The sequence below is a fragment of the Eumetopias jubatus genome, unplaced genomic scaffold, assembly GCF_037043125.1.
Source record: "Eumetopias jubatus isolate StellerSeaLion01/CBP00866 unplaced genomic scaffold, mEumJub1_p1.0 scaffold_8, whole genome shotgun sequence".
In the NCBI taxonomy this organism is placed as follows: Eukaryota; Metazoa; Chordata; class Mammalia; order Carnivora; family Otariidae; genus Eumetopias; species Eumetopias jubatus.
Window position 1 is genome coordinate 70,906,088 of NW_028274814.1, and position 19,333 is coordinate 70,925,420.

Consider the following 19,333-nt stretch of genomic DNA (forward strand, 5'->3'; position numbering starts at 1 on the left):
ACCTCCATGTATTTGTGGTCCCCCTAAATATTTTCTTGTGGTTGATTTGAAGTTTCATAGCATTGTGGTCTGAAAATATGCATGATATGATCTCAACCTTTTTGTACCAGTTGAGTCCCGATTTGTGACCCAGTATGTGATCCATTCTAGAGAATGGTCCATGTGCACTTGAAAAGAATATCTATTCTGCTGCTTTAGGATGAAATGCTCTGAATATTTCTGTTAAGTCCATATGGTCCTGTGTGTCATTCAAAACCCTTGTTTCCTTGCTTGATCTTCTGTTTAGATGATCTGTCCTTTGCTGTGAGTTGAGTGTTAAAGTCCCCTGCTATTATTGTATTATTATCAAAGAGTTTCTTTAATTTTATTATTAATTGATTTATATATTTGGCTGTGTCCAAGTTAGGGGCATAAATATTTACAATTATTATATCTTCTTGTTGGATAGATCCTTTATTATGATATAGTTCCTCCTTATTCTCTTATTATAGTGTCTGTTTTAAATCTAGTTTGATATAAAGGTGGCTACTCCAGCTTTCTTTTGATGTCCATTAGCATGACAGATGTTTCTTCACCCCGTATTTTCAGCCTGGAGGTATCTTTGGGTGTAAAATGAGTCTCTTGTAGACAGAATATCAGTGGGTCTTCTTTTTTTATCCATTCTGATATCTTATGTCTTTTGATTGGAGCATTTAGTCCATTTGCATTCCGAGTAATTATTGAAGGATATGAATTTAGTGGCATTGCATTACCTATGAAGTCACTATTTCTCTGTATTGTCTCTCTTTCTTTCTAGTCCTTGTTACTTTTGGTCTCTTTTTCTCCTCAAAGTTTCCCCTTTGATGTTTCTTGCATGGCTGGTTTAGTGTTCATGAACTACTTTAGCTTTTGTTTGTCTTGGAAACTCTTTATCTCTCCTTCTATTCTGAATGACAGCCTTGCTGGATAAAGTATTCTTGCCTGCATATTTTTCCCATTTAGCATGTTGAATGTATCATGCCCCTCCTGGCCTGCCAAGTCTCTGTGAACAGGTCTGCTGCCAGCTTTATGTGTTTACCCTTGCAGGTTAAGTACCTTTTGTCATGAGCTACTTTCAGAATTCTCTCTTTATCTTGGTATTCTGCAAGTTTCACTATGATATGTCTTGATGATGAGCTGTTTTTGTTGATTTTGAGGGAAGTTCTCTCTGCCTCTTGGACTTGAATGCCTGTTTCCTTCCCCAGATTAGGGTAGTTCTCAGCTATTCTTTGTTAAATAAACCTTCTGCCCCCTTTTTTTGCTCTTCTTCTGGGACTCCTATGATTCAGATATTATTTCATTATATGGAATCACAGATTTCCCTAAGTCTACCTTTGTGATCTAATAATTTTTTTTCCTTCTTCTTTTCAGCTTCATTATTTTACGTAATCCTCAGTTTTGTCCATCCTCATTTTTATGGCCTCTACGTGGTTCTGCATCTTGCTTATAGCATTTTTAATTTTGGTCTGACTAGATTTTTAGTTATTTTAACTTATATCTGTATTGATTAAATCCCTGGCTGTGAGTACTGCCTCCTGCTTTTTCTTTTGGGGTGAATTTCTCCATCTTGTCATTTTGTCCAGAAAAGAAAGAAGAAAGAAAAAGAAAAAAAGCAAACAAAAAAACACAATAACAACAACAACAACAAAAACAGCAACAACAAAACACTAGATCCTGGGTGTGTTGTGGTCTGCTTATTAAAAGAAACTAGATCCCAAAATAAGAAGGAAAGAAAAAAAATATATATATACACACATATATATAAAATAAAATACGATGAAAGGAAACAAAAATAAAAATTAAAGCATATATAAAAATTTAAAAAAATTGAAAAAAGAGAAATGAAATGAAAAAATAATAAAAAATAAAGAATAAAAGTACAAAGGAGGCTAGATACTATTTTCCCCTAGAGCTGAAGCTTTGTAGCCCCCTATGATCAATAAACTTGGTGTGAGTGTGTTGTCTGTGCTGGTCTTCTTGGGGAAGGACCTGTTGCACTGATTCTCAGGTGGACTTGCCCTAGTGGAAATGCACCTCCAGTGCACAGGGAGGCAGTTTTGGTCTAAGCAGCTCTGGACTCCACTAGATTGCTCTTTGAAAGCTTTCAACACTGATGGGTGGAATGAATATGGCAGCACCCTGCTCTCTACCCTGGAGCTGAAAACTTGTACCCTCCATCCTTCAGTGAACCCTTACAGAAGAGCAATCAATCACTGTTGTCTCCCTGGTTTCTGTCGGAACCCTGTATTCACCCTGCCTGTGTTCCAGCTTTTTTTATCTCAGGCACATGACTGAGTTTCAAAACTCCAAATTTTAGGGACTCCTATAGCATGGACCCCCACCTTTCCTACCAGGGAGTATCTCACCATGTTTCTGCCATTTGTTGAACCCCTCCCAGCAAAGCAGTTGCACGACTGCACAGTGGCCCTTATGGCAATATAGAGCAGAAAGCTGGCACCTAGGTTCACTGTTCCCATCCAGCTTCCATGCTCCTATCCCTGGGAACAGTGCAGCATTTAAACACCACCCGTTCTTCTTGTGACCCAGGGGATCGTCAGACCATTGATTTGATAACTATTTAGCTATATTTGAGTGATAAGACAAACTTAGGGTCCCCTCACCTCCTCTAATCGGGGATATTTAGTAAGCATTTTCTACATCAACTTTTAAAGTTTATACCTTGAGGTTTTTTTGCAATTGCTACTGTGCATTCAGTAACCTTTCTATGTTAACCCAAAATGGTATGTATGGTCAATTAAATAGACTCATGATTAATTAACAAATACAACCATAACATCTTGCAGCAATTGTTTAAATAAATTTTCATAGAATATGATTTTTACTCTAGAATTTTTTTTGTGTGTGAAAGAATCAAAGTAAGGAACCTAGACGTATTTGAAAATGTTTCTTTTCTAAGGAAGAGATCATCTTAATCTTCAGGAAGTTGACATGCTTAATGTACTTTCTATGTGTTAATTAGACTTGCTTATGCTACTTAGCTTCTCATGAGATGTTTTGGATTAATTTCTGAATTCCATTTAAAATTAATAATATTATGAAAAGAAAATCAACATGACTGTGGAATTTGAAGGGCAGTGAGGTCAGATCTCCCTGCCTTGGTTTATTAAGAGATTGATTAGTAACTAAGCTGTGCCTCGGAGGTGGCTCATGTACAAGAGCTAAATCAATGTCATGGTTCTTCAAGTTGAGATTTTGGAGCATTATGATGATGTTAACTACATATATTAAGTCATTTATCAACTACTATACACAACACAGTTTGTCCTTTCCTTATAGAATATTCATGAACCTCTCTTTAGGAAGAGTAATCATCTAATCAGTATTTTATTTGCTACTACTACTCAGAAGATTTTCTTGTAGCCCTCCTACAAAAAAAGTAAAGTCCATTTCTTTCTTTATTTATATGTTCTCTTAGAATCTCTTAGCTTAGTAAAAAACAAAAAAATCTCAGAAAACCACAAAGATCTTGCTGCTTGAAGAAATACAAGACATGGGATTCCCAAGAAGAAATTAATTGGAGCATTTTAAACTGCACCCAGAGTGGTCTTTTTCTCTGTCCTTTCTTACATGTTATACAAAATGAATCAAGTGGTTGAGATTAGGAACAATAGGAGGAAAATCAGGAAAGAAGTGAGAAGATTAGGATTGAAGAAGGGACTAATGTTATCACCACAAAATAGCAAGACATATGTGTCAAGAAACAAGGAAGGAAATTGAAAAATTAACTGAAGACTGGAATAAGAAAATCCTCTCAGTCTTGTTCTTGATTTCCTATGTATAGAAGTAAAATACGGTCTTCTGTAATAAGAGAGGAAAAGAAGATCATAGAGTTATGTAAGTTTTTCACTATAATCAATCCTACATATATTCTGACTTTTAGCTTGAGTACAGTTTTATTTCATAGTTTGTTTATAGGTTGTTGTACATTTACAGGTCTGTGACAAGAAAAAATAGTTAACTCTTTAGAAGCAAATAGTTCTTAGTGATAATTGTATGCTATCTGAAAATAATTAACATTATTGAGTAAACTAAATATAAATTGTAAAAATATCTGTAATAATACTTGTGGTTCAAGCAGTTTGGTGCTGATTGCTCTAAGGAATACAGAGTATTAGAATACAAAGTGTTCTTTTTTGGGAGCAATTTGCTTGGGGTGATAAATATAAACAAAATACTATCAATAGAGAAATACAGAATATCAATAAAGAAAAGGCTAATTATTTAGTAGATACATACTAAGAATATGTATTCATTCAGTAACTCTTTGTTGGCTAATCAAGAAATCTAGAATAAATTAGATATTAGAGGTTGAAAGATCATTGTGAGTTCCATGATTAGGAAGTTTTTTTAGGAAGAGGATTCTCTTCTGCTGAGTTCTTATGGATAGATAGATTTCTTCCTTCCTTCCTAAGTGGATACAAATAAATTTACTAAGTAAAGCAAAGCCATGTTTTTAGTAGTGGTAAATCGCTTGGCTGGAGTGTAGGGTACAAACAGATTTTTGTTTAAAGGATATAGAAGTGAAAGTTTTAGAAAAGACAGATTTTAGTCATTAGCCAGGATATTTGCAATTGGTGTTCTGGGCAAAAAAGAATTTACTCTTAAGCAAGTAAATGGCATAGTGAAAGATTGTGCATCACTTAATACTCCTTTGCTGATCATTTTCGGATAACCAAACTATAGCTAACTGAAGAAAGAAAGGATTTGTACCAATACATATCACTGAAAAGTTTAGTAAAGAGGGCTTTGAGAATATCCTGGAGGTACAGATGATATAATAAGGAATTGGTTTTTATCTTTCTCTGAACTCTGTTTTAATCCTAGCTTCCATATGTTACTCTCCATCAGTTGTAGGTTTACATCCTCCTAGGCTTAAGTCCAGAAAAAAAGAGACAAATTTCTGTTGACTTCTGAATAAAGTTGCTATATTTTATGCTTGAAACTTCTAGTCACAAACTCATCTCTGAGCCAATTACTATGGCTAAAGGAATAGAATTATACAGATTTACCAGGTGTGGATCACAAGCCTATCCCTAAACCATAACTCCTATGGATAAAATAATTCAGTAATTTAATATTATGGCTGGCTGGGCATAGAACCTGTGTATTATTCCCCATATCCACATAAATAAGAATTGAGGAAGGGTTGTTTCCCAGAGGAAATTTTTTTTTTGTATTATGGGTTGAGAAAGAGAGACAGAAACAGACAGAGTACACCGAGTGCAATGTGGATTTTGGAGGCTGAAATCAATCCAAACATTTATTTAAGGTTGTTATATGATAGCAGTATGTAAAATGGATTGGAAGAAAGAAAGCCTGGTGACAGGAAGACCAAATACTATTGCTATAAATTGTATGAATTTGATCTATATAAATTGAAATAGAAAGAGTGCAAAATTTTTCAAGGTTAACTTGGTAGAACTTGTTGATTAATCAGCTATTGTTAGTGGTGATGATGATGATGAGCTTGGTGATCCATTAGCTGTTCCAGTTCAAGGTATTTTCATGGTTACACGTGATTTAGAGTTATACTGTGGCCCAGAGGTTCCCAAACTTTTTCAAATTACATCACCCTTAATATCCCAGTCATTTTTATTCATGGCACCCCTATACCAAAATAAATACCTAAGAGATCAGTTTAATAAGTACTTAAGTCTGAGAAATAATGTGGTTACATTTCACTTAAAAAAATTTTAAACACCCTGTGGGACCTCTGTTTTATAAACCACAGCTATAGCCATTTTCTTACAAAAATGGGTCATTACTTTTTAAGAATAATCAGGAAATCAAAAATAGATAACTTAAGATTTTCACAGTTACTAGTTTGGTAGCATTGTGTATAAAATATTACCACACTCATTCATATAGATCTTGAGTATGTGATTATTGTATATCATTTTGTCCAAATTTTGTCCAATTTGAATTCTGATTAATGGAGTCTGATTAGAAAGAAAATTTGATGGGGCGCCTGGGTGGCTCAGTTGGTTAAGTGACTGCCTTCGGCTCAGGTCATGATCCTGGAGTCCCGGGATCGAGTCCCACATTGGGCTCCCTGCTCGGCAGGGAGTCTGCTTCTCCCTCTGACCCTCTTCCCTCTCGTGCTCTCTCTCTCTCATTCTCTCTCTCTCAAATAAATAAATAAAATCTTAAAAAAAGAAAGAAAATTTGATAAACCTAATTTCACATTTCAGGCATTTGTAGCTGGGGAAAAATTGGCTTGTGTTCCATATATTCAGTTTAGACCATTTGCCTCCTTTGTACAATGTGATTTATTTTTGGGTATGTAAAATGATTTTTTTTCCAAGCCAAACTATATCCAGCTTTATTAAAGATCCTTTTCATACACAATCATGGTATTTTAGGCAGTACATGGGCAGACAATTGTCAACAATATACAACAACTTCCAAACTCCCTCTTCAGTGGACTACCAACATTAGAAAGCCACTGTAAAACCCAATGAAGTCTTCATGTGGTGCTCTGAATGGGGAAAAGTTTAGAATGAGGGTTGACAGTTCACACTTAGCATGTTGTTTAACAACTTTTCACAAGCTGACCCTGACCTTCAAGAAATGAAATGAAAATGGCAGAATTATCAATCTGAATATCCACAAGCTAAGAAAGGAACTCTTTTAAGGGACGCCATCTCAATGGTGACACTGTAAAGTCCAGATTGCCTGATATACTGGGAACCATTTATTGGGTTCAGGCTCCAACAGGTCTCTGGGTTTAAGGGAGTCAAGTCTATGTTGAAGACAGAAGAGGACATGAAAAATGAATTTTAGTTTTTCCACACCACCAAAGTGTTCATGCCAAGGTAGCTAATGCGTGTCCACATCAAGGAATCCATCTTCCTAGGAACCAAGAGGAAATTTCTCAAAACTGGAAGGGAAAGGTGTTTTTCCCTTGTATCAATCTAGCTTTGAATCAATCTGTTCTATTAGTGACATATGTCCTCCCAAAACAATGAAGTGTTCTGTGTGCTAATAACATAGCTTAAAAAAAAACACAAAATTCTGCATTTTTATAAAACTTAATTAAAAAAAATAGTATTTCAAAGTGTACAGTCCCCAGAAGTACACAGTTATAAAAAATGCACACACTTCACTTGGCATCTCCAGCACTTTCAGCTTTCTGTGCTTGGTCTGTTTTGACATCTCTGTTTTCTGCAGGGTTATTCCCACCTTTGCCAGCATCAGCTTTCCCCTTTTTCCTTTTCCCTTTGGGTATCTTCTCTCCATTCTTTGCAGGGGCCTTTTTAGGCTTGGGCTCTGGCTTTGGAGGAACAGGTTTAGCCGATAACCTTGCAGATCTTCTCTGTGGCTCATTCTTCACCTTGGCTTTATCTCCTTTAGCACCCCCTTCAGGCTCTCTCTTGGGCATGGTGGCAATAGCACTGGATGGGGTGGGGAGTGGATACAGCAGCAGGTGGGTTTTGGCCAGTCTAGGGATCATTCTTGCCCCTTCTTCTTCACACTGCTCTGTGAAATGATTTTTATGGCATTTATAACTTACTGTGAATGATTAGAAAATAATTTTTTTGTGGGGAGGAGAAAGCTAGGAGATAGGAGCCTTATTACAATGGGCATCAGGTTGTCAGAGAGAAAGGGCACGGGGACAAGAAAGATACATAGAAATGGAGCAAAAATAACCTAAGATAAATATGGATCACTTCTCAATTTTCCAAGAATTAACCTTGATTATGATTGGATAAGTCAACAAAAGAGCTAAGTAAGTATCAGGCAAGTAGGCATACAGATATTTACAGAACAAGTTGAACTAGCAAGCATTTTGATATACTTCAAATTTTATTAGTGTTTCATTCTGATTATTTAGACATATGGGTTAAATAAATCTCATCAGTATATTTGTGCCTTTTCTTAATTTGATTCAAAGACTGTTACACAGGGGGTGCCTGGGTGGCTTAGTCTGTTAAGCATCTGTCTTCTGCTCAGGTCATGATCTCAGGGTCCTGGGATCGAGCCCCACATTGGACTCCCTGCTCAGCAGGGACTCTACTTCTCTCTCTCACTCTCCCTCTGTGCTTTCTCTCTCTCAAATAAATAAATAAAACTTAAAAAAAAGGACTGTAAAACACAAGAAGAAACATGTCATTGACAATAATAAAAGTAGACAATTATAAAGCTGTGAAGAGTGAAAATAAATGGTATATGTCCTAGATATTTTTTGCTTTCAGATTCACTCTCCCAGAGAATTCTTTATATACTGTCTGTAATGTGCAACACAGAAAACTGAGTGATTATTCTCTCTTCTAGGACCATAGGGATTAGTCCTTTCAGAGGACACAATCTTATGTGGACTTTTTTCACCTGTTGCTCACCCTTAAGGTCTGTGCCACACTTCATGGTATGTTAGAGCTCAAAATAGTATTCCACCTTCAGTAAGCCCATGTGATATACACGCCCTTCTGAAGGAAATATAAATACCAATACACACACACATATAATTTCTTTTTAAAATGCTTTGAATTCAACATAGTCATTATTTAGTATAAGTAACATAGTTTATAGTAAAATACATTTTAAAGGTTTTGACTTTTCATTTTGGGTTTGTATGGTTTCATTATTTAAACTTTACATTTGACTCATTATAGCAAATCTAGGTATAAATTAGTATATTTAAGATATTCCTGAAGATCATCTTTTATTAATTTATTCCAGAAACTGTAGTTATCACGTACTACATCACTTACTACATACTTGCTACAATACTGTGAGGGAAACAAAGACAGTATAGGGAACACTAACAATGCAGTGGTTTTCAATTCAGGTGATATGTTACCATCACCTGAGCAATTTTTAATCATTGCTCAAGACAGAATAACTGGGGTTTTCAACCTGGACATGGGTATGAGTCCCAGGTATTTCTAATTTTCATTCAAGGTAGAGAATGACTCGTCAAATGAGAAGTCTGCTCTTTTAAGTTAGAGGTATTCCTTAGATTCACTTGCTAATTATTTGGAGTCTTGAGAAAATAAGGATGATATAGTTATGGTATCTGTTCATTTTCAGTCCAAATCCTGACAATTAAAGGTATTACTGGAATCATAGGACTGAAAAAATGCAAATACATTTCCCCAAACTTAAAGCACAGGCATCATAGTGTTCCAAAGCAAATAAGAGAATTCTAGTGATTATAGAATTGATATTCCTTTTCTTCCTTTGCCACTGCCTGCTGACCCAATTCACATTGTTTATTCACAGGATAAGAGAGATGTTTTTAAGGATTCTCCACAGATAGGAGTGATTGATATTAAAAAAGACACTCTGGCTTTATGGATGCTGCTACAAAACACAGTTTGAAGATGAAATCCCCTACAAAGTTATCTTCCACCCTGCAACAAAAAAGTGTAGTGGTAGCATGTTTGGATGTAGAAAACAGGAAATAATCTATTAAATCTGTATCCAGAGAGAATCTCTTATTGATTTACTTAAAGAGCTTAATTTTAAACAGTTTTATTTATATTGCACTGAGACTTCCACATATTCTGTTATTTATTTGGGCAAGGATAAAATTGTATGCAAAAAATGATATATTGTCAAAATAATCACTTTTAAAAGAAATGCACATAAACATAAAAATAAACTTATCTTAATTTTTGCCTTATTTTCTATTAAAGTAATGTATCCTTAATCACAGGAAAATTTGGATAGTAGAAAATATAAAGAAGATAATAGAGATCACCCATAATGCCACACAGAAATAACCACATTTGGTATTATTATTTCATAATTTTATTTCTTTTTTTTAAAGATTTATTTATTTATTTGACAGAGAGAGAGACACACACACAGTGAGAGAGGGAACACAGCAGTGGGAGTGGGAGAGGGAGAAGCAGGCTTCCCACGGAGCAGGGAGCCCGACGTGGGGCTCGATCCCAGGACCCTGGGACCCTGGGACCATGACCTGAGCTGCAGGCAGACGCTTAACAACTGAGTCACCCAGGCGCCCCATAATTTTATTTCTTCTAGATACTCAGTAATGCTAGCTAAAAGCTTTTGAAGTTTAAGTTCTGAAATTCCCTTTCTTCTAGCAGATAAATTAGTTTAATCCATGTATATTTGTTGTAATTTATTGTGAACCTTGATGTATTTCTAAAACTTTGTCTTATTGTTTTACTGCCAATACTTTCTTCCCTCTTTCCTCTCCCTTCCTACCTTCTATTCAGTTGAGAATCTTTTGTATACCTTGCATTTTTGAGGTCATAATCTATTGTATTTAGTCCTGCTTTTTTACATAATAGTAAACTTTTTTGTGATTATGATTCTGATTATTATGATGCATAATTTTAAGGCCTGCCTGATATTTTATCATTTTACTTTATTATAATCTAAATAAATACAATTATTTCATTAGAATAGAGTTTTTATGGAGAATCACTGTATCAAAATGTCTAAGCTTTTTAAAAACCTTTCATGCATATTACTAAATTATTTTCTCAAAAGATTGTCTTGGTTACTGCTTCTTGTAGTGATATTAGAAAATATTAATCATTGCATCCATACCAGCAATGAATATTATTAATTTTAATGCTGTGAAAATTTGATTAAATAAAATATACATAGCATTTCTTAAAACTTGCATTTTTCGGTTTATTTTTTAATCATTCATTTTTTTCTTTCATGTATCTAATCATGTCTTTTATCAATTTATCTATTGTGATCTTAATATTTTTTCACATCTGTTGCTGTGAGCTCCATATAACTATGTCTGTAATCTTTTTGAAGCTTTTCCCCAGTTTATATTTTGACTTTTAGAAATTCATTAATAATTTTTAGTATATGCAATTTAAAAATTATCCTTTGTGTTTTCTTTTATTCAGAGATTGGTAAATGTTTTTCCTTTTCCTATTAGTTTAATTCATCTGAGTTTATATTGATGTATGAAGTGAGATTAGAATATTTATTGATTTTTCCAACTGTCTAATTGCTTATGTCCTTAATTATATCAAATATCATATCTTTATCTCTTGGCACTTTGACAAATGGAAAATATAAGCATTACATTATGAATGTAAGCCTGGGTTCAAATCTCAGTTCCCCTAGGTAATGACACCCTTATCTTGGGCAAATTGCTTAATCTATGTGCCTCAGTTATGTCATCTCTAAAATGAACACAAAGAAAGAGTCTGTATCACAGGATAATTATGAGGGGTATGGTATAATGATGTACTGTATGGTGACTAACATAATACAATGAAAATAAATAAATACATAAATAAATAAATAAAGTATATGACACATAGTAAATGCCCAGGAGATGTTACCTTTTATTGAATATGTTTATTCTTGGAAGAATATCACCCTTTAATTTATGGAGCTTTATTTTATGGTTTTCTATCTACTAGGATTTTTCTCATTTTATTAGCCTTGAGAAACAATTTGGCACAGTATTTAAGCACATGAACTCTAGAGCTGAACTACCTGGGTATGAATCCTAACATCCAAACTAACTATATGACCTTGGGTAAATTGCTTTACATATTTGTTTTTTAATTTTTCTATCTGTAAAATTGAGATATTTATGTCATTTGGCTCAGAGATTTACTGTGAGGATTAAATATATGTAAAGTAGTTAGTAGTAAAAGTGTTGCTAGCATGAGCTATTATTTGTTTCAAAATGTTCTTAATATCCTTTTCATCCATTTTTATCCTCTAATGAAATTGAGACCTATTCTGTCAAGTTTAGAGAGATCCCATTTCTATTTTGATTTCAAGTATGTTGCTTTGGAAAAATTAATAATACTGAGTCTTCTTACCAAAGAAAAAGCTGTATTTCTCCAATTTTTCAATGCTTCTTTTAGATATATCAGTAAATAATTATAGTTTTAAAAAAATTTCACACTATCTATTAAGAATACTACTAAATAATTGTGTTTGATATTGTACATAAGGGCTTTATTTTTCTTATTTCTAAGTATTTATTGTTAATACACAAGAAAACCATTGTTTGGTTTATATTTATCTTCTGTATAGCCACTTTGCTCCTAATTCTAGTATTTTACTTAAATCCATTTTCTTTCCTATTGTATATAATCCCATAGTATACAAATAATAGTTTTGCTTCCTCTTTTCTAATTGTTTAAAATCTGAGTTTTTACTTCATTTTGTACTGTATTTGCCTAAGCTTCCAGAATAATGATGAATTCATGTATTTAACAAATACTCAGTGGCTGTTTTCCATGTTTCAGTTTCCATGGAAAGCACTTGATAAATGGGATAAACCAACAGACAGCAGAGCCATGGGCCCTGTCCTTACAGAACTTTAAAACTAGTTTCATGGTCTTAACATAGTATCTATCAAATGTTGTGTGTGGGTTTGCGTTATTTGGAGATGTTATAGCTTTCATTAGATTATCAGAAAGAGTTTGTGATCATAAAAGGTTGAGAATCATTAGTCCTAATTTATGGTGATGTATTTAAGCCTTATTTATATTCTGATTAATTTTATTTCATAATGATTTAAATGTTCTTATTCCCTATTATAAACTTTATATATTTGAAAGTAACTATGGTCACATTATTAATTTCCTTAATGTATTCATATTTTAAAAATTACCCACATTCTAAAATATCAGTTATTACTTTTCCATAGGACTCTGTTAAAATAACCTACACATTATAAAGAAGACTCTCTATAGATACATTAGTTTAAATTTAAAAAAACAATATTTTAAGTGTTAAAAGACAATATTGAAAATACAATTCAAGTTACAAATTAGTCACCCATGATTTCTAAGAAACAAGGAATAAATTGGCTCATGGTTTGCAATCTTAATTTGTGATTATTTACTCTAGACTAAAGATTAGGTATTTAAATAAATGTGCTTAAGTGAAAAATAAACAAATAGGCTTGTGTGTGTTTGTTTGTTTGTTCTTTTGCCAGCAGTTATTCTTTGCACATTTCTATTACCTGATTGCTAGGGAAGACAGCAGGACTTTCTCAGGGTTTGGTATAATGTCTACAGGAGCACTTTGTGACTTGAGAGAACAGAGTAAAGAGTCTAGCCAGCTGGGTGGCTCTCCACAAGCAAAACAAGGTTGAACAATGTGAGAGATGCCCACTCTTGAGGACAAAGAACAAGCCTCACTCCCCCACTGCCTCTCACTTTACCCCACAATAGCATGCCAGTAGGTATGCAGCCCTGGACCAGCAGATGAGTTGCTTCATGGAGCCAGTCATTTCAAATCCTTGAAAGTATTTTGAATGGAGCTATAAAAAGTTAAAGCATTGAACATTCCCTTCTCAAGTTATTATCTGTAAGGGTTCAATGTGCTATTTTAGGAAATTCACTTTCCATCTGTTTGCCTAATTTATTTACAAATAAACTAGAGAGATTTTTTTCAAAGGTTGAGGAGAAGTGGCTAGACTTGTAATTGGGATGATGGACCCTCACTGAATGGATTTTAGCCACAATGTGAAGAGGAAAAGACAAAGATAGTGGATGCTATGAGTGATTTAAAACAAAACGAAATTACCAAGACAGTTAAATATGACAGTACAGTTAGAATGTGATTGAGGAAAGAGAACAGGGCAACAGGTATATTCTTCCTTCTCTTTTCAGTCTCTTCAGTTTATCCCTTCAGGTGTTGTACAATAGTACATAATTATTATTTTTAGGTCAATGAAATAATTATACTCTAAAGGCATTTATCCATTCAAGGATTTAAAAAGTGTTCATTGAGCATTTCCTGTGTAAAGGCAGGTGGTAGCTTCTGGAGCTTTCCCTTTTGAAGCTTATAGACCAATGGGGGCATCATGCACTGATCATTGTTTAATCATAAAATGCAATACTTGTAATGAAAGAAAGGCACAGGGAACTATGAAAGTGCAATAGGAAAACCTGATTTCACTTGTGGATTGAGAGACAACTTCTCTAAGGAACGTTTAGGTTCCACTCTGAGAAATGCATATGTTAGACACAGAAAAGCATGTGATAAGCCAGCAGGAATTAGACAAAGCAGAACCTTGTGGCTCACATTAACACATTTATTATTATTATTATTATTTTAAATTTAGTGGGCCATAAATGGAGGAGGACCATATCATATTCCCAATATTAAAAACCACTGTAACTTCAGTTTGGGAATATTAAAAAGATCTGGAGATCAATAGTGGTGATGATTACACAACAATGTGAGTATACTTAATGCCACTGAACTATACACTTAAAAATGGTTAAAATGGTAAGTATTATGATGTACATATTTTACCACAATAACAAAATAATATACTCAATCTCTCTGAAAATATGCCCTTACATGGATAATTATATTAACCATCTCAGCGTGTTATGATAGTATTAAAAGAGGTAATTCATGTAAAGAACTTGACAGATGCCTTGGCAGAGTTGAACTATTATATGTATTTTCCAATGATGAGGAGAATGCAGATGACCACTGTGCTGTGGATGAAGATGTTAGGATCCAAATACCATCATTTATTATCATTGGCAAGTAGTGTAACTGCTTAACTTCATTTTCTTGATTTGGTTTTTGGCATGAAGAGCAGTTACCTATACGTTATTGTGAAGGTGAAAGATATGTAAAACATATCTGCCCAGTATCTGGAAAGTAGTAGGTGTTCAACAAATAAGTAATTTCTTTTACTGGACTACTACTCATGGGATATTAATCCCTAAAACTATACAAAAATTATCAGTAAAATCACACACAAATATATCAGTTGTAAATTCTAAGAATAGGGTTCCTGGGTGGCTCAGTTGGTTAAGTGACTGCCTTCAGCTCAGGTCATGATCCTGGAGTCCCAGGATCGAGTCCCACATCGGGCTCCCTGCTCAGCAGGGGGTCTGCTTCTCCCTCTGACCCTCCCCCCTCTCATGTGCTCTCTGTCCATTCTCACTCTCTCAAATAAATAAATAAATAAAATCTTTAAAAAAATAAATAAACAAATTCTAAGAATAATAAAGATACTGGACTAGTCCTGAAGTCATTTGTAAGGAGATGCTATGAGTATGTTTAATTCTGTAAGAAATCATATGCTATGAGTATGTTTAATTTTGTAAGAAATTGTCAACCTGTCTTTGAAAGTAGCTGTAGCATTTTTGCATTCCCACTATGCTATGGATCATATGCTATGAGTATGTTTAATTTTGTAAGAAATTGTCAACCTGTCTTTGAAAGTAGCTGTAGCATTTTTGCATTCCCACTAGCATTGAATAAGATTTCCAGTTGCTCCATACTCCTCACCAGCACTTCGTGTTGCCAGTGTTCTGGATTTGAACCATTCTAATAGATGTGTAGTGATATTTTCTTGTTTTGATTTGCAATTCCCTAATGACATGACATGTTGAACATCTTTTCATGTGCTTATCTGCCATCTGTATATCTTCTTTATCTTTTGCCCTTTTTTTAATTGGGTTGTTTTCTTGTTGTTGAATTTTAAGAGTTCTTTTTATATTTTAGATACTAGTTCTTTATCAAATATATCTTTTGCAAATATTTTCTCCCATTCTATGACTTTCCTTTTAATTCTCTTGATACTGTTTTTCAGAGCAGGAACTTTTATTTTAATGAAATCCAGCTTATCAATTATTTTCTCCAGGATTGTGCCTTTGTGCCTTTGGTGTTGTATGTACACAAGGTCACCTGGGTTTTCTCCTATGTTACTTTCTAGGAGTTTTGTAGTTTTGCATTTTACATTTAGGTCTGTGATCCATTTTATGAAGACTGTAAAGTCCATGTCTAAAGTCATATTTTGCATGTGGATATCCAGTTGTTCCAGCAACATTTGTTGAAAAGATGATCTTTGCTCCATTGTACTGCCTTTGCTCCTTTGTAAAGATCAGCTGACTATACTTAAGGGGGTCTATTTCTGGGCTCTCTATTCTGTTCCATTATTCTGTTTTTCTTTTGCTAGTATCACACTGTCTTGTTTACTATAGCATTATAGTAAGTCTTGAAGTCAGGTGGTGTCAGTCCTCTGTATTTGTTATTCTCCTTTAATATTATGCTGTAGTTTTTTTTTTTTTTTCATTTTGGTGAGACTCATTTTTTTTTATTAACATATAATGTATTATTTGTTTCAGGGGTCCAGGTCTGTGATTCATCAGTCTTACACAATTCACAGTGCTCACCATAGCACATATTCTCCCCAATGTCCATCACCCAGCCACCCCATCCCTCCTACCCCCACCACCCCCCGCTCCAGCAACCCTCAGTTTGTTTCCTGAGATTAAGAGTCTCTTATGGTTTGTCTCCCTCTCTGGTTTCATCTTGTTTCATTTTTCCCTTCCTTCCTCTATGATCCTCTGTTTTGTTTCTCAAATTTCTCATGTCAGTGAGATCATATGATACTTGTCTTTCTCTGATTGACTTATTTCACTCAGCATAATACCCTCTAGTTCCATCCACATCATTGCAAATGGCAAGTTTTCTGGTTTTTGATAGCTGCATAATATTCTATTGTATATATATATACCACATCTTTATCTATTCATCTGTTGATTGACATCTTGACTCTTTCCATAGTTTGGCTATTGTGGACATTGCTGCTATAAACAGTGGGGTGCACATGCTCTTTCAGATCCCTACATTTGTATCTTTGGGGTAAATACCCAGTAGTGCAATTGCTGGGTCATAGGGTAGCTCTAGTTTCACCTTTTTGAGGAACCTCCATACTGTTTTCCAGAGTAGCTGCACCACCTTGCATTCCCACCAACAGTGTAGGAGGGTTCCCCTTTCTCCACATCCCCGCCAACATCTGTCGTTTCCTGACTTGTTAATTTTAGCCATTCTGACTGGTGTGAGGTGATATCTCATTGAGGTTTTGATTTGGATTGCCCTGGTGCCGAGCGATGTTGAGCACTTTTTCATGTGTCTGTTGGCCATTTGGATGTCTTCTTTGGAGTAATGTCTGTTCATGTCTTATGCCCATTTCTTGATTGGATTATTTGTTCTTGGGGTGTTGAGTCTGATAAGTTCTTTATAGATTTTGGATACTAGCCCTTTATCTGATGTCATTTGCAAGTATCTTCTCCTATTCTGTCCATTGTCTTTTGGTTTTGTTGACTGTTTCCTTTGTTGTGCAGAAGCTTTTTATCTGTTTGAAGTCCCAATAGTTCATTTTTGCCCTTGCTTCCCTTGCCTTTGGCGATGTTTCTAGGAAGAAGTTGATGTGGCTAAGGTCGAAGACGTTGCTGCCTGTGTTCTCTTCAAGGATTTTGATGGATTCCTGTCTCACATTTAGGTCTTTCAACCGTTTTGACTCTATTTTTGTGTGTGGTGCAAGGAAATTGTCCAGTTTAATTCTTCTGCATGTGGCTGTCCAATTTTCCCAAAACCATTTGTTGAAGAGACTGTCTTTTTTCCATTGGACACTCTTTCCTGTTTTGTCAAAGATTAGTTGACCTTAGAGCTGAGGGTGCATTTCTGGCTCTCTGTTCTGTTCCATTGATCTATATGTCTGTTTTTGTGCCAGTACCATACCGTCTTGATGATTACAGCTTTGTAATACAGCTTGAAGTCTGGAGTTGTGATGCTACCAGCTTTGCTTTTCTTTTTCAACATTCCTCTGGCTTTTCAGGGTCTTTTATAGTTCCATACAAATTTTAAGATTATTTGTTCCATTTCTGTGAAAAAAGTTGATGGTATTTTGATAGGCATTGCATTGAATGTGTAGATTGCTCTAGGTAGCATTGACATCTTCACAATATTTGTTCTTCGAATCCATGAGCATGAACGTTTTTCCATTTCTTTGTGTCTTCCTCAATTTCTTTCATGAGTATTCTGTTGTTTTCTGAGTACAGATTCTTTGCCTCTTTGATTAGATTTATTCCTAGGTATCTTATGGTTTGGGGTGCAGTTGTAAATGGGATTGATTCCTTAATTTCTCTTTCTTCTGTCTTGTTGTTGTTATATATAAATGCCAATGATTTCTGTGCATTGATTTTATATCCTGCCACTTTACTGAACTCCTGTATGAGTTCTAGCAGTTTTGGGGTGGAGTCTTTTGGGTTTTCCACGTAAAGTATCATATCATCTGCAAAGAGTGAGAGTTTGACTTCTTCTTTGCCGATTCGGATGCCTTTTATTTCTTTTTGTTGTCTGATTGCTGAGGCTACGACTTCTAGTACTATGTTGAATAACAGTGCTGTTAGTGGACATACCTGCCATGTTCCTGACCTTAGGGGAAAAGCTCTGTTTTTCCCCATTGAGAATGATATTGCCTGTGGGTTTTTCATAGATGGCTTTTATGATATTGAGGTATGTACCCTCTAGCCCTACACTGTGAAGAGTTTTAATCAGGAAAGGATGTTGTACTTTGTCAAATGTTTTTTCTGCATCTACTGAGAGGATCATATGGTTCTTCTTCTTTTATTAATGTATTGTATCACATTGATTGATTGGAAGATGTTGAACCAACCTTGGTGAATAATCCTTTAATGTACTGTAATAATATGGGACACTTCACAAATTTGTGTGTCATCCTTGCACAGGGGTCATGCTAATCTTCTCCATATCATTCTGATTTTAGTATATGTGCTGCCAAAGCAAGCACTCTCCTTTAATATTGTTTTGGTGATTTTGGTTCTATTACCTCTCCATCTAAACTTTAGAATTGGTTTGTCAACACACAAAATAACATAAGATAACTTGCTGGGATTTTGATTGGGATTGTATTGAATCTATAGATCAAGTTGGGAAGAACTGATGTCTTGACAATGTTGAATCTTCTACCTTTTTACCTTTGCATGAAAATTTGCTAAGGGCACCTGGGGGGTTCAGTCAATTAAGCATCTGCCTTCGGCTCAAGTCATGATCCCAGGGTCCTGGGATCGAGCCCTACATCAGGCTCTTGCTCAGTGAGGAGCCTGCTTCTCTCTCTCCCTCTGCCTCTCCCCCCTGCTCATGCTCTCTCTCTCAAATAAATTAATAAAATCTTTAAAAAAAGAAAATTTCTCCCTCTGCCTGCTGTTCTGCCTACTTGTGCTCTCTCTGTCAAATAAATAGATAAAATCTTTTAAAAAAACTAATCTTTGCAAAGTAGTCTTAAAAAAAAGAAAATTTGCTAAAATACTTGTTTAATGAAAGAATAAATTGAACTCTTCCATACCATAGCCATATCTCAAGAGTTTATCCTCTTTCTGCAGCTTAGTTCTAGCCGAATAACCAGCTGGCTGATAAAGTTAAATATCTAACACTGAGAAGTTGCCTCTTTGCATTAGGCCAGTCTGAAGATAAAGGATGCATAGATTAGACAGATGCAATTACCAGAAGGTGGCAGGAAGGACATAACTACAGTGTAGCTGAGCTT

At 35.0% G+C, this 19,333-nt stretch overlaps 1 non-coding gene and 1 pseudogene across 1 annotated transcript; both read right to left on the reverse strand.

Annotated features, from left to right (window-relative positions):
* Nucleotides 1-7,141: 7,141 nt before the first annotated feature.
* On the reverse strand, nucleotides 7,142-7,420 carry LOC114224127 (non-histone chromosomal protein HMG-17 pseudogene; annotated as a pseudogene).
* An 11,050-nt stretch (nucleotides 7,421-18,470) lies between these two features.
* Nucleotides 18,471-18,577, reverse strand: LOC114224134 (U6 spliceosomal RNA). Its single transcript, XR_003612327.1, has one exon. It is a non-coding gene; the product is annotated as a U6 spliceosomal RNA (small nuclear RNA).
* Nucleotides 18,578-19,333: the final 756 nt, after the last annotated feature.